General features: G+C 34.6%; 9 non-coding genes across 9 annotated transcripts; all 9 read right to left on the minus strand.

Annotated features, from left to right (window-relative positions):
• Window positions 1-403: 403 nt before the first annotated feature.
• Trnaf-gaa (transfer RNA phenylalanine (anticodon GAA)) lies at window positions 404-476 on the minus strand. The gene has a single exon. It is a non-coding gene; the product is annotated as a tRNA-Phe (tRNA).
• Window positions 477-1425: 949 nt separating this feature from the next.
• Window positions 1426-1498, minus strand: Trnaf-gaa (transfer RNA phenylalanine (anticodon GAA)). Its single transcript has one exon. It is a non-coding gene; the product is annotated as a tRNA-Phe (tRNA).
• Window positions 1499-3565: 2067 nt separating this feature from the next.
• On the minus strand, window positions 3566-3638 carry Trnaf-gaa (transfer RNA phenylalanine (anticodon GAA)). Its single transcript has one exon. It is a non-coding gene; the product is annotated as a tRNA-Phe (tRNA).
• A 1537-nt stretch (window positions 3639-5175) lies between these two features.
• Trnaf-gaa (transfer RNA phenylalanine (anticodon GAA)) lies at window positions 5176-5248 on the minus strand. The gene has a single exon. It is a non-coding gene; the product is annotated as a tRNA-Phe (tRNA).
• A 1222-nt stretch (window positions 5249-6470) lies between these two features.
• Window positions 6471-6542, minus strand: Trnaf-gaa (transfer RNA phenylalanine (anticodon GAA)). The gene has a single exon. It is a non-coding gene; the product is annotated as a tRNA-Phe (tRNA).
• A 1238-nt stretch (window positions 6543-7780) lies between these two features.
• Window positions 7781-7853, minus strand: Trnaf-gaa (transfer RNA phenylalanine (anticodon GAA)). The gene has a single exon. It is a non-coding gene; the product is annotated as a tRNA-Phe (tRNA).
• Window positions 7854-9086: 1233 nt separating this feature from the next.
• On the minus strand, window positions 9087-9159 carry Trnaf-gaa (transfer RNA phenylalanine (anticodon GAA)). The gene has a single exon. It is a non-coding gene; the product is annotated as a tRNA-Phe (tRNA).
• Window positions 9160-10376: 1217 nt separating this feature from the next.
• On the minus strand, window positions 10377-10449 carry Trnaf-gaa (transfer RNA phenylalanine (anticodon GAA)). The gene has a single exon. It is a non-coding gene; the product is annotated as a tRNA-Phe (tRNA).
• Window positions 10450-11653: 1204 nt separating this feature from the next.
• On the minus strand, window positions 11654-11726 carry Trnaf-gaa (transfer RNA phenylalanine (anticodon GAA)). Its single transcript has one exon. It is a non-coding gene; the product is annotated as a tRNA-Phe (tRNA).
• Window positions 11727-12500: the final 774 nt, after the last annotated feature.

The raw sequence follows: 12500 nt of genomic DNA on the forward strand, positions 1-12500 counted from the left end.
ATTCTAACAATAAGATAATCATTGTAGGTATAGTAAAAAGGCTATAGTGATGCAAATTGTTTTCATAACTCATGTAACTTAGTGTAGTTCCAATTCCCCCCAAAGACCAATGCGCTTTACAATGACCAATATCATAAAACCACAATTTAATTTAAAATAGCTGCCGTCATCAGTTAGCGCCCTTCATACTTTATAATATATAGCAGATAGATAATAAAGTGTAAATACTTTTTTTTTTTATAATGAATGAGAATTGGAGGGGAAAAACAAACAAACAAGAAGTGTAGAATGAAGTAGAAAAAGCAAAACTGAAAGAAAGAAAAATAAGAAGAAAAGTTACACCATTAGACGTAAAGCAAGGCGAACAAAAAGTTTTTTTTTAAAATGGCAACCACCGGATTAGTGCCGAAACCCGGGATCGAACCAGGGACCTTTAGATCTTCAGTCTAACGCTCTCCCAACTGAGCTATTTCGGCTGCCGATAACAATGAGGTAAATATAAAATAGGTCATTTGGATTCCGATTATTGTTTGCATTGATTGTAAGTCCTCACAACAGCTGTCATAGTTTGCTATTTGGTCCACGAATTCCTTGTTTGTCTCATTTTTCGTCTATATTCACGTCGGTTCCGGTGAAATACTCAACTGCTCTGCCTGCCACATCAATCGTGCCAACACGAAAACAAAAACAAAACACTATGACGTGTGAACCTTTTATTTCCTCCAATGTGAGAACTAGTCACCCATCTCGTGTTCTAAATGTAATAACAAAGAGCCGATTGACGTCACTTGCATTCGTTCTCTTGTGCAATATTCACACTCAATCCGCTTTACAAGGTGTCGCATGCTGACAGCAAAACGTATAATGCAGGAAGATACAGGACGGCTATTTTAGGCATATTCCTTTCAAAAAAAATTATTTTAACAAAGTCTACGCTTTTATTTATTCGTATTACAGCTGAGTGGCTCATCGACTAGGGAGAGGGGCCCTTGTCTGTGGTACTGTGCCTCGTCTTGACACAAAAGTCAAACAACATTAAGCTTGGTCAGTGGCCGGATGGATGATATAATATTATCATTTAAAAACAATTATTTTTTTTTTAAAAACAAGACACACGAATAGATGAATGGATAATAAACGATGAAATAATAGAATAATGAATATTGAAAGGAATTGAAGAATGAAGTAGAAAAATTAAAAAAAAAAACAAGGCAGCAAGAAAAAGTTTTATTAAAAATTGAGCTTTTATAAAGCGCAATGTCCATTAAACGTGCTCAAAGCGCTTTACAAATAAGATGATAACTTGATAAACAAAACATACATAAACAATAGAATAACAGAATGATGTTGATCAAGCAAGGGAATGATAAAGTCAACAAAAAGAGAACCAAATGAAAAAAAAAAAATTGGCAACCACCCGATTACTGCCGAAACCCGGGATCGAACCAGGGACCTTTAGATCTTCAGTCTAACGCTCTCCCAACTGAGCTATTTCGGCTGCCGATAATACAGTAATAAATAAAGAGGTCATAATATAATTGATTGTAAAATCCTAACAAAAGCGGTCATCGTTTGCTTTGAAATGCTCTACGGATGCCTTGTCTTTGTTCATGTCGGTTTCGGTAAAATGCTCACCTGTTCTGCCTGCCAGATCAAGCGTACCAACACAAAAACTATCGTGTCACCTTTAACGTTTATAGTCTATTAGAAAGATTTTAGTGAGAACTAGTCACCAACTTGGCGGTCTAAATTCAATAACAAAGAGCCGTTGACGTCACCTTCATTCATTCAATAGTGCAATATTCACATTGAAGGCGCTTTAGTTGCATCTCAACAACATTTTATTTAAAACGTAGTACGATTCACGACCTCTCTAGAAGGCACAATTAATTCATTCCTTTTTTTAATCTTTAAAATAAGAAATTAAAAAAAAAATCCTATTTATTTTACAGATGAGTGGCTCAGAGGTACAAAAAGGACGCCTAACGGGTGTCTAGTGCTGTATGGCATAGAAATATGGCCTGAAACATTGTAGAAATGTCCTGTATAAGTTGTTCATAAACATTTAATTTGCCCAAGACACTGAATTCATATTTTATAATATGGTAGAAGTCATAAGCTGTGTAGTTGAGAAATTTTACATATCGAATTTAAATCTAGATATATCGAGTGGGATAAATTTATTTCAAGTCTCTTAAACGATTAAATAGAGAGATGACATTCTTTGTCTGGACCTGGGGCGTGGGGGGGGGGGGGGGGTCGAACGCTGAAGGGCTCACTGGCACCCCTTTTTAATTACTGTCGACCTCATAATGTCTTGAAGAAAGACCACAGGATTAAGTAATAAGTAAGTAAATTAAACAATGTTTTCTTTTTTGTTGTTTTTTTTTTTTTTTGTTTTGTTTTGTTTTGTTGTTATTTTCTACTTGTGTTTGTTTTTGTCTTTGGGTTGTTGTTTGTTTGTTTTTGTTTTTGTTTGGGTTTTTTTCCTTTTCTTTTTTTTCTTTTGTTTTGTTTTGTTTTGTATATTGGGGGGGGGGGGGTTCGGAGTGGGGCGTTGTTTTTTTCTGCTATTGCCAGTTTTTTGTTTTTTGTTTTGATTGTTTTGTTGTTGCTTTCTTTTTGTCTTTTTGTCTGTTTTTTTTTGTCTATGTGAATGCGTGTGTGTTCGCGCGCGCGTGTGTGTATGTGTGTGTGTGTGTGTGTGTGTGAATGTGTTTTCTTTTCTTTTTTCTTGCCCCCATTCAATCAATGACCAGCATTACTGTCCCTTGAAATTTACAAAACCTAATACCATTCGGTACCAATAAAATAAAGAAACAGATTAGTAAGTCAATTAATAATTAAATATAACTGACATAAATTGATAAATACAATCATATGAATAATTAATAAATACATAAATTCAAAAGATAACTTATAAATAAATGAATAAATAAATAAGTAATAAAACAGATGAATAAATGAAAAATAGAGAATTGAATAAATAGATAAATAAGTTAACGGATAAAAATAAATAAATGAATAATAAATATATACATATATAAATAAATAGAAAAATATTAAAAAAAAAAAATTATCATATTTTGTTGTTGTTAAATTGAAATCATATCACTTTTCCATCAACACTTGTCTAAACATAATATCTTTTGTTTTATATCACGATAAAGCGCTTAGAGCCTGTGACTACGGGGTAAAGCGCTTTATAAATGCAATTTATTATTTAAATAAACAAATTGATTAATTAATTAATTAATTAATTAATTGATTAATTAATTAATATATAAATAATATGATGTCTGAATCTGATCATTGAAGGGAGTAAAAAAAAGAATTATATCTGTGTATAAAGTAAAGTGAAAATGTTTTTATAAATATAAAAACTTTATAACGAAAGAGCTGACTTGTTGGTTTTATTCTTTTTTTTTTTTTTTCTTCTTCTTTTTTAAGGAAAGAATAGTCAGGAATGCGAGTACAAAGCGAAGTGCAATATATTTAAAAAGGAAAAGAAAAGAAAAAGAAACCGATAACAAAAAAAAAAAAAAATTGGCAACCACCGGATTACTGCCGAAACCCGGGATCGAACCAGGGACCTTTAGATCTTCAGTCTAACGCTCTCCCAACTGAGCTATTTCGGCTGTCGAATATCCTGTCGTAAATAAAGTGGTCATTGGATACAGGATAACCGGTCGCGGTTTCCTGTTGATTGCAAGTCGTTGCTTTGCAGTTGTTACTGGTTGCTAAAGCGTGACGCTAAATATTGCCAGCCTTTTGATTAGTCTTCAGTCCATCTCAAAGAACTTAACGACAGATCTCATTGTTTGGTCGCTGTTTAATGTAATGTACATTTTATATGCACGATATACATTGTGTGTACCTATGTATGTGTGTGTGTGTGTGTGTGTGTGTGTTGTGCATAGAGATAGTATGCGCTTAGCTAAGAAGCTCATAACATTGCCATCCGAAAGTATAACGGACCAACACACAAAACTGTGTGTATCCATGAACGTTTAAAGTCAGGTTAATACAATTCAGCGAGCATTACTCATAAACGCGGATGGCAAAAAACAATAACAAAGACCTGAGTCACGTCATCTTCGAACTATCTATAAAATGTACATTCATTAAACAGAGACCAAACAATGAAATCTGTCGTTAAGTTCTTTGATATTTACTGACGACTAATGTATAGATAGAACGAAGATGACGTCACTCAAGCATTTGTTATTGTATTTTGCCATCCGCGTTTGTGAGTGATTCTCACTAAACTGTATAAAAGTTCATGTTTACACATAGTTTTATGTGTTGGTCCGATATACTTCCGGATGGCAATGATGTGAACTTCTTAACCAAGTAATAAATAGGTACTATCTCTAAGGAATTAGAGCCTGTGACAACGGGATGAAGCGCTATATTATTATTATTATTATCATCATCATCATCATCATCATAATTATTATTATTATTATTATTATTATTATTATTATTATTATTATTATTATTATTATTATTATTATTATATTAATTATATTATTATTATTATTATTATTATTATTATTATTATTATTATTATTATTTATTATTATTATTATTATTATTATTATTATTATTATTATTATTATATGAAAGGAAAGGGAGGTAAACGAAATGATCGTCAGTCAAACGAGCCGTCTTGGTATTCCGTGGAAGAATACAGATGATTCATCAAACATTAAATTTGATGTCAACAAGTGAGCAAATGGGGGGGGGGGGGGGGGGGGGGGGGTATCAGTTATTCATCTTTTCCAAGGGGAATAACGAGAGCACCTGAAGTGGGTTCAAGTCGAGACAATGCCTTAACCACTCGTCCATGTCTCCCCCTATTACTTATATGTAAATTTATATATAAAGATAATAGAGTGAAAATAAAAGCGTCGAATTAAATAGGAACAGATAAATAATCATGACAAAAAGGGGGGAGAGAGAGAGGGAGAGAGAGAGAGAGAGGGAGAGAGTGAGAGAGAGAGAGAGAGAGAACGAGAGAGAGAGAGAGAGAGAGAGAGAGAGAGAGAGAGAGAGAGAGAGAGAGAGAGAGAGAGGAAAAAGAAATAAGTTGCTGTTCTAAAAAATGCGCACGAGACCCTTGTTCAAGAGAATAGTAAAGTTTGAAAAAAAAAATGGCAACCTCCGGATTACTGCCGAAACCCGGGATCGAACCAGGGACCTTTAGATCTTCAGTCTAACGCTCTCCCAACTGAGCTATTTCGGCTGCCGATTACACTGTGATAAATATTGAGGTCATTAGATACTGGATTCCATCTGTGGTTTATCTGTCATCGAAAGTGAACAGGGAGCAAAGTGTGATGTCAAAAAAAAAAAAAAAAAAACGGATACCAATCTCATTGGAAGTGTAAACCCACTCGTCCTTAGGACTGGATACATAACTCATCTTCTGGTGTCAGAGTATCGCGTTTTCTAGTCTAAATATGCTGGGAGTTAAAAAAGATCACCCTGCCTCGACCCTTTCGGTCCCATTATCTTAAGAATCTGCTTATTACATATCCTGCTACTAAAATAGTTGTGCCACCTTTTGATTCACTATGTAAACTCTGCATTTTTAGTTACCAGAAGGACTAGTTACATACATACATAATTCCAAGGAGATTGGTACCGGAGAAGCAGAAAGTGTGACGTCACGACTTCCCTACCGGATTACAAGAATAATAATCGTGGATAAATCGTATTTTATCCCGAGTTCTATATCTTGGAGATTTCAAGAATCACCTGGTTGTCCTTTGATTGAAGGTGGTCAAAGGAGATCTAATTTAAACTATTGACCATCTTTCATTAATGAAAACTGAATTTTATGTAAATTATATTATAACATCATATCTATGTTCAAATTGTGTATGAGCCATTTCCACGATTTCACGAGATTCCATTAGCTTCATAACGCGTTATTTCCCTCGAAGCAGACCATTCAGAAAGAAGTTTTGTTACATACAGTCCGAGTCGTCAGTTATCGCCAATTAAAAATAAAATTTATACACGTCTATCGTTGTTATTGATATCAAGTTACACACACATACATCAACACTTGTCTAAAATAATATGTTTTGTTTTATATCACGATTAAAGCGCTTTATAAATGCAATGTATTATTTAAAATAAATAAAAAATTGATTAATTGATTAATTAATTATTATATAAATAATATGATGTCTGCATCTGATCATTGAAGGGAGTAAAAAAAGAATTATATCTGTGTATAAGGTAAAGTGAAAATGTTCTTATAAATATAAAAACTTAATAACGAAAGAGCTGACTTGTTTGGTTTTATTCTTTTTTTTTTTTTTTTTCTTCTTCTTCTATTTTTTAAGGAAAGAATAGTCAGAAATGCGAGTACAAAGCGAAGTGCTATATATCTAAAAGGAAAAGAAAAGAAAAAGAAACGGATAACAAACAAAAAAAATGGCAAACCACCGGATTACTGCCGAAACCCGGGATCGAACCAGGGACCTTTAGATCTTCAGTCTAACGCTCTCCAACTGAGCTATTTCGGCTGCCAAATATTCATGTGGTAAATAAAGTGGTCATTGGATACAGGATAACTTGTCGCGGTTTCCTGTTGATTTTAAGTCGTTGCTTTGCAGTTGATACTGGTCGCTATAAAGCGTGATGCTAAATATTGCTAGCTTTTGATTAGTCGTCAGTCGATCTCAAAGAACTTAACGACAGATTTAAAATGTGTGTGTGTGTGTGTGTGTGTGTGTGTGTGTGTGTGTGTTGTGCATATAAAATGTACATTCATTTAAACAGAGACCAAACAATGAAATCTGTCGTTAAGTTCTTTGATATTTACTGACGACTAATGTATAGATAGAACGAAGATGACGTCACTCAAGCATCTGTTATTGTATTTTGCCATCCGCGTTTGTGAGTGATTCTCACTAAACTGTATAAAAGTTCATGTTTACACAGAGTTTTATGTGTTGGTCCGATTTACTTCCGGATGGCAATGTTGTGAACTTCTTAACCAAGTTCATACTATCTATAATTGACAACGGGGTGAAGCGCTATATAAATGCCATTTATTATTATTATTATTATTATTATTATTATTATTTATTATTATTATTATTATTATTATTATTATTATTATTATTTATTATTATTATTATTATTATTATTATGAAAGGAAAGGGAGGTAAAAGAAATGATCGTCAGACGCCGCCGTCTAGGTATTCCGTGGAAGAATACAGATCATTGATCAAACATTAAATTTGATGTCAACAAGTGAGCAAATGGGGGGGGGGGGGGGGGGGGGGGGGGGGGGGGGGGGGGATGTTATCAGTTATTCATCTTTTCCAAGGGGAATAACGAGAGCGCCTGAAGTGATGTTCGAGTCGAGACCCGCGGGTCACAGGGAAATGCCTAACCACTCGTCCACGTCTACCCCTATTATTTATATGTAAATATATATACACACACACACACACACACACATATATATATATATATATATATATATATATATATATATATATATATAATATATATATATATATATATAATAGAGTGAAAATAAAAAGCGTAGATTGAAATTGGAACAGATAAATAATCATGACAGGAAGGGGGGTTGGGGAGAGAGAGAGAGAGAGAGAGAGAGAGAGAGAGAGAGAGAAGAGAGAGAGAGAGAGAGAGAGAGAGAGAGAGAGAGTTGCTGTTCTAAAAATGCGCACAAGACCTTGTTCAAGAGAATAGTAAAGTTTGAAAAAAAAAATGGCAACCCCCGGAATACTGCCGAAACCCGGGATCGAACCAGGGACCTTTAGATCTTCAGTCTAAAGCTCTCCCAACTGAGCTATTTCGGCTGCCGATTACACTGTGATAAATATTGAGGTCATTAGATACTGGATTCCATCTGTGGTTTATCTGTCATCGAAAGTGAACAGGGACCAAGTGTGATGTCAAAAAAAAAAAAAAAACGGATACCAATCTCATTGGAAGTGTAAACCCACTCTTCGTTAGGACTGGATACATAGCTCATCTTCTGGTGTCAAAGTGATGGTATCGCGTTTTCTAGTCTAAATATGCTGGGAGTTAAAAAAAAAAGATCATCCAGCCTCGACCCTTTAGGTCCCATTATCTTAAGAATCTGCCTATTACACATATCCTGCTACTAAAATAGTTGTGCCACCTTTTGATTCACTATGTAAACTCTGCATTTTTAGTTACCAGAAGGACTAGTTACATACATACATAATTCCAAGGAGATTGGTACCGGAGAAGCAGAAGGTGTGACGTCACGACTTCCCTACCGGATTACAAGAATAACAATCGTGGATAAATCGTATTTTATCCTGAGTTCTATATCTTGGAGATTTCAAGAATCACCTGGTTGTCCTTTGATTGAAGGTGGTCAAAGGAGATCTAATTTAAACTATTGACCATCTTTCATTAATTAAAACTGAATTTTATGTAAATTATATTGTAACATCATATCTATGTTCAAATTGTGTATGAGCCATTTCCACGATTTCACGAGATTCCATTAGCTTCATAACGCGTTATTTCCCTCGAAGCAGACCATTCAGAAAGAAGTTTTGTTACATACAGTCCAAGTCGTCAGTTATCGCCAATTGAAAATAAAATTTATACACGTCTATCGTTGATATTGATATCAAGTTACACACACATACATCAACACTTGTCTAAACATAATATGTTTTGTTTTATATCACGATAAAGCGCTTTATAAATGCAATGTATTATTTAAAATAAATAAAAAATTGATTAATTGATTAATTAATTAATATATAAATAATATGATGTCTGCATCTGATCATTGAAGGGAGTAAAAAAAAGAATTATATCTGTGTATAAGGTAAAGTGAAAATGTTCTTATAAATATAAAAACTTAATAACGAAAGAGCTGACTTGTTTGGTTTTATTCTTTTTTTTTTTTTTTTTTCTTCTTCTTCTTATTTTTAAGGAAAGAATAGTCAGAAATGCGAGTACAAAGCGAAGTGCTATATATCTAAAAAGGAAAAGAAAAGAAAAAGAAACCGATAACAAACAAAAAAAAATGGCAACCACCGGATTACTGCCGAAACCCGGGATTGAACCAGGGACCTTCAGATCTTCAGTCTGACGCTCTCCCAAATGAGCTATTGCGGCTGCCGAATATCATGTGGTAAATAAAGTGGTCATTGGATACAGGATAACTTGTCGCGGTTTCCTGTTGATTTTCAGTCGTTGCTTTGCAGTTGATACTGGTCGCTATAAAGCGTGATGCTAAATATTGCTAGCCTTTTGATTAGTCGTCAGTCGATCTCAAAGAACTTAACGACAGATTTAAAATGTGTGTGTGTGTGTGTGTGTGTGTGTGTGTGTGTGTGTGTGTGTTGTGCATATAAAATGTACATTCATTAAACAGAGACCAAACAATGAAATCTGTCGTTAAGTTCTTTGATATTTACTGACGACTAATGTATAGATAGAACGAAGATGACGTCACTCAAGCATCTGTTATTGTATTTTGCCATCCGCGTTTGTGAGTGATTCTCACTAAACTGTATAAAAGTTCATGTTTACACAGAGTTTTATGTGTTGGTCCGATATACTTCCGGATGGCAATGTTGTGAACTTCTTAACCAAGTTCATACTATCTATAATTGACAACGGGGTGAAGCGCTATATAAATGCCATTTATTATTATTATTATTATTATTATTATTATTATTATTATTATTATTATTATTATTATTATTTTTATTATTATTATTATTATTATGAAAGGAAAGGGAGGTAAAAGAAATGATCGTCAGACGCCGCCGTCTTGGTATTCCGTGGAAGAATACAGATGATTCATCAAACATTAAATTTGATGTCAACAAGTGAGCAAATGGGGGGGGGGGGGGGGGGGAGGAGGGGGGGGGGGAGTGTTATTAGTTATTCACCTTTTCCAAGGGGAATAACGAGAGCGCCTGAAGTGTGGTTCAAGTCGAGACCCGTGGGTCACAGGGAAATGCCTAACCACTCGTCCACGTCTACCCCTATTATTTATATGTAAATATATATACACACACACACACACACACACATATATATATATATATATATATATATATATATATATATATATATATATATATATATATATATATATATATAATAGAGTGAAAATAAAAAGCGTAGATTGAAATTGGAACAGATAAATAATCATGACAGGAAGGGGGGTTGGGGAGAGAGAGAGAGAGAGAGAGAGAGAGAGAGAGAGAGAGAGAGAGAGAGAGAGAGAGAGAGAGAGAGAAGTTGCTGTTCTAAAAATGCGCACAAGACCTTGTTCAAGAGAATAGTAAAGTTTGAAAAAAAAAATGGCAACCCCGGAATACTGCCGAAACCCGGGATCGAACCAGGGACCTTTAGATCTTCAGTTTAACGCTCTCCCAACTGAGCTATTTCGGCTGCCGATTACACTGTGATAAATATTGAGGTCATTAGATACTGGATTCCATCTGTGGTTTATCTGTCATCGAAAGTCAACAGGGAGCAAAGTGTGATGTCAAAAAAAAAAAAAAACGGATACCAATCTCATTGGAAGTGTAAACCCACTCTTCGTTAGGACTGGATACATAGCTCATCTTCTGGTGTCAAAGTGATGGTATCGCGTTTTCTAGTCTAAATATGCTGGGAGTTAAAAAAAAGATCATCCAGCCTCGACCCTTTAGGTCCAATTATCTTAAGAATCTGCCTATTACATATCCTGCTACTAAAATAGTTGTGCCACCTTTTGATTCACTATGTAAACTCTGCATTTTTAGTTACCCGAAGGACTAGTTACATACATACATAATTCCAAGGAGATTGGTACCGGAGAAGCAGAAGGTGTGACGTCACGACTTCCCTACCGGATTACAAGAATAACAATCGTGGATAAATCGTATTTTATCCTGAGTTCTATATCTTGGAGATTTCAAGAATCACCTGGTTGTCCTTTGATTGAAGGTGGTCAAAGGAGATCTAATTTAAACTATTGACCATCTTTCATTAATTAAAACTGAATTTTATGTAAATTATATTGTAACATCATATCTATGTTCAAATTGTGTATGAGCCATTTCCACGATTTCACGAGATTCCATTAGCTTCATAACGCGTTATTTCCCTCGAAGCAGACCATTCAGAAAGAAGTTTTGTTACATACAGTCCAAGTCGTCAGTTATCGCCAATTGAAAATAAAATTTATACACGTCTATCGTTGATATTGATATCAAGTTACACACACATACATCAACACTTGTCTAAACATAATATGTTTTGTTTTATATCACGATAAAGCGCTTTATAAATGCAATGTATTATTTAAAATAAATAAAAAATTGATTAATTGATTAATTAATTAATATATAAATAATATGATGTCTGAATCTGATCATTGAAGGGAGTAAAAAAAAGAATTATATCTGTGTATAAAGTAAAGTGAAAATGTTTTTATAAATATAAAAACTGCATAACGAAAGAGCTGACTTGTTGGTTTTATTCTTTTTTATTTTCTTCTTCTTCTTCTTTTTTAAGGAAAGAATAGTCAGAAATGCGAAGTGCTATATTCAAAAAAAAAGGAAAAGAAAAGGAAACCGATAACAAAAAAAATTGGCAACCACCGGATTACTGCCGAAAACCGGGATCGAACCAGGGACCTTTAGATCTTCAGTCTAACGCTCTCCCAACTGAGCTATTTCGGCTGCCGAATATCCTGTCGTAAATAAAGTGGTCATTGGATACAGGATAACCGGTCGCGGTTTCCTGTTGATTGCAAGTCGTTGCTTTGCAGTTGATACTGCTAAAGCGTGACGATAAATATTGCTAGCCTTTTGATTAGCCGTCAGTCCATCTCAAAGAACTTAACGACAGATTTCATTGTTTGGTCGCTGTTTAATGTAATGTACATTTTTTTTGCACAATATAGTGTGTGTGTGTGTGTGTGTGTGTATGTGTGTGTGTGTGTGTGTGTGTTGTGCATATAAAATGTACTTTCATTAAACAGATACCAAACAATGAAATCTGTCGTAAAGTTCTTTGATATTTACTACAAGAGATGAAGTGAGTAGAAAAGTGCCAGAAGACAATAGAGAATAAAAATTTTCGCGGCGGTGGTGGGGTTTCAACCTGCGACCTTATTGGTACGACAACTCCGCCTGGCAGGTGAGAGCGTGGCTCTTCCGTGTGAGCTATCCACGAACACAAAAATATTCGTATCAAACTCAGGTCATTTCTAGAACTCTCTCTCTCTCTTACTGACGACTAATGTATAGATAGAACGAAGATGACGTCACTCAAGCATTTGTTATTGTATTTTGCCATCCGCGTTTTGTGAGTGATTCTCACTAAACTGTATAAAAGTTCATGTTTACACATAGTTTTATGTGTTGGTCCGATATACTTCCGGATGGCAATGTTGTGAACTTCTTAACCAAGTACATACTATCTATAATTGACAACGGGGTGAAGCGCTATAT

Source organism: Berghia stephanieae, chromosome 1, assembly GCF_034508935.2.
Source record: "Berghia stephanieae isolate SIO BIC M18660-M18661 chromosome 1, UCSD_Bste_1.3, whole genome shotgun sequence".
NCBI lineage: Eukaryota > Metazoa > Mollusca > Gastropoda > Nudibranchia > Aeolidiidae > Berghia > Berghia stephanieae.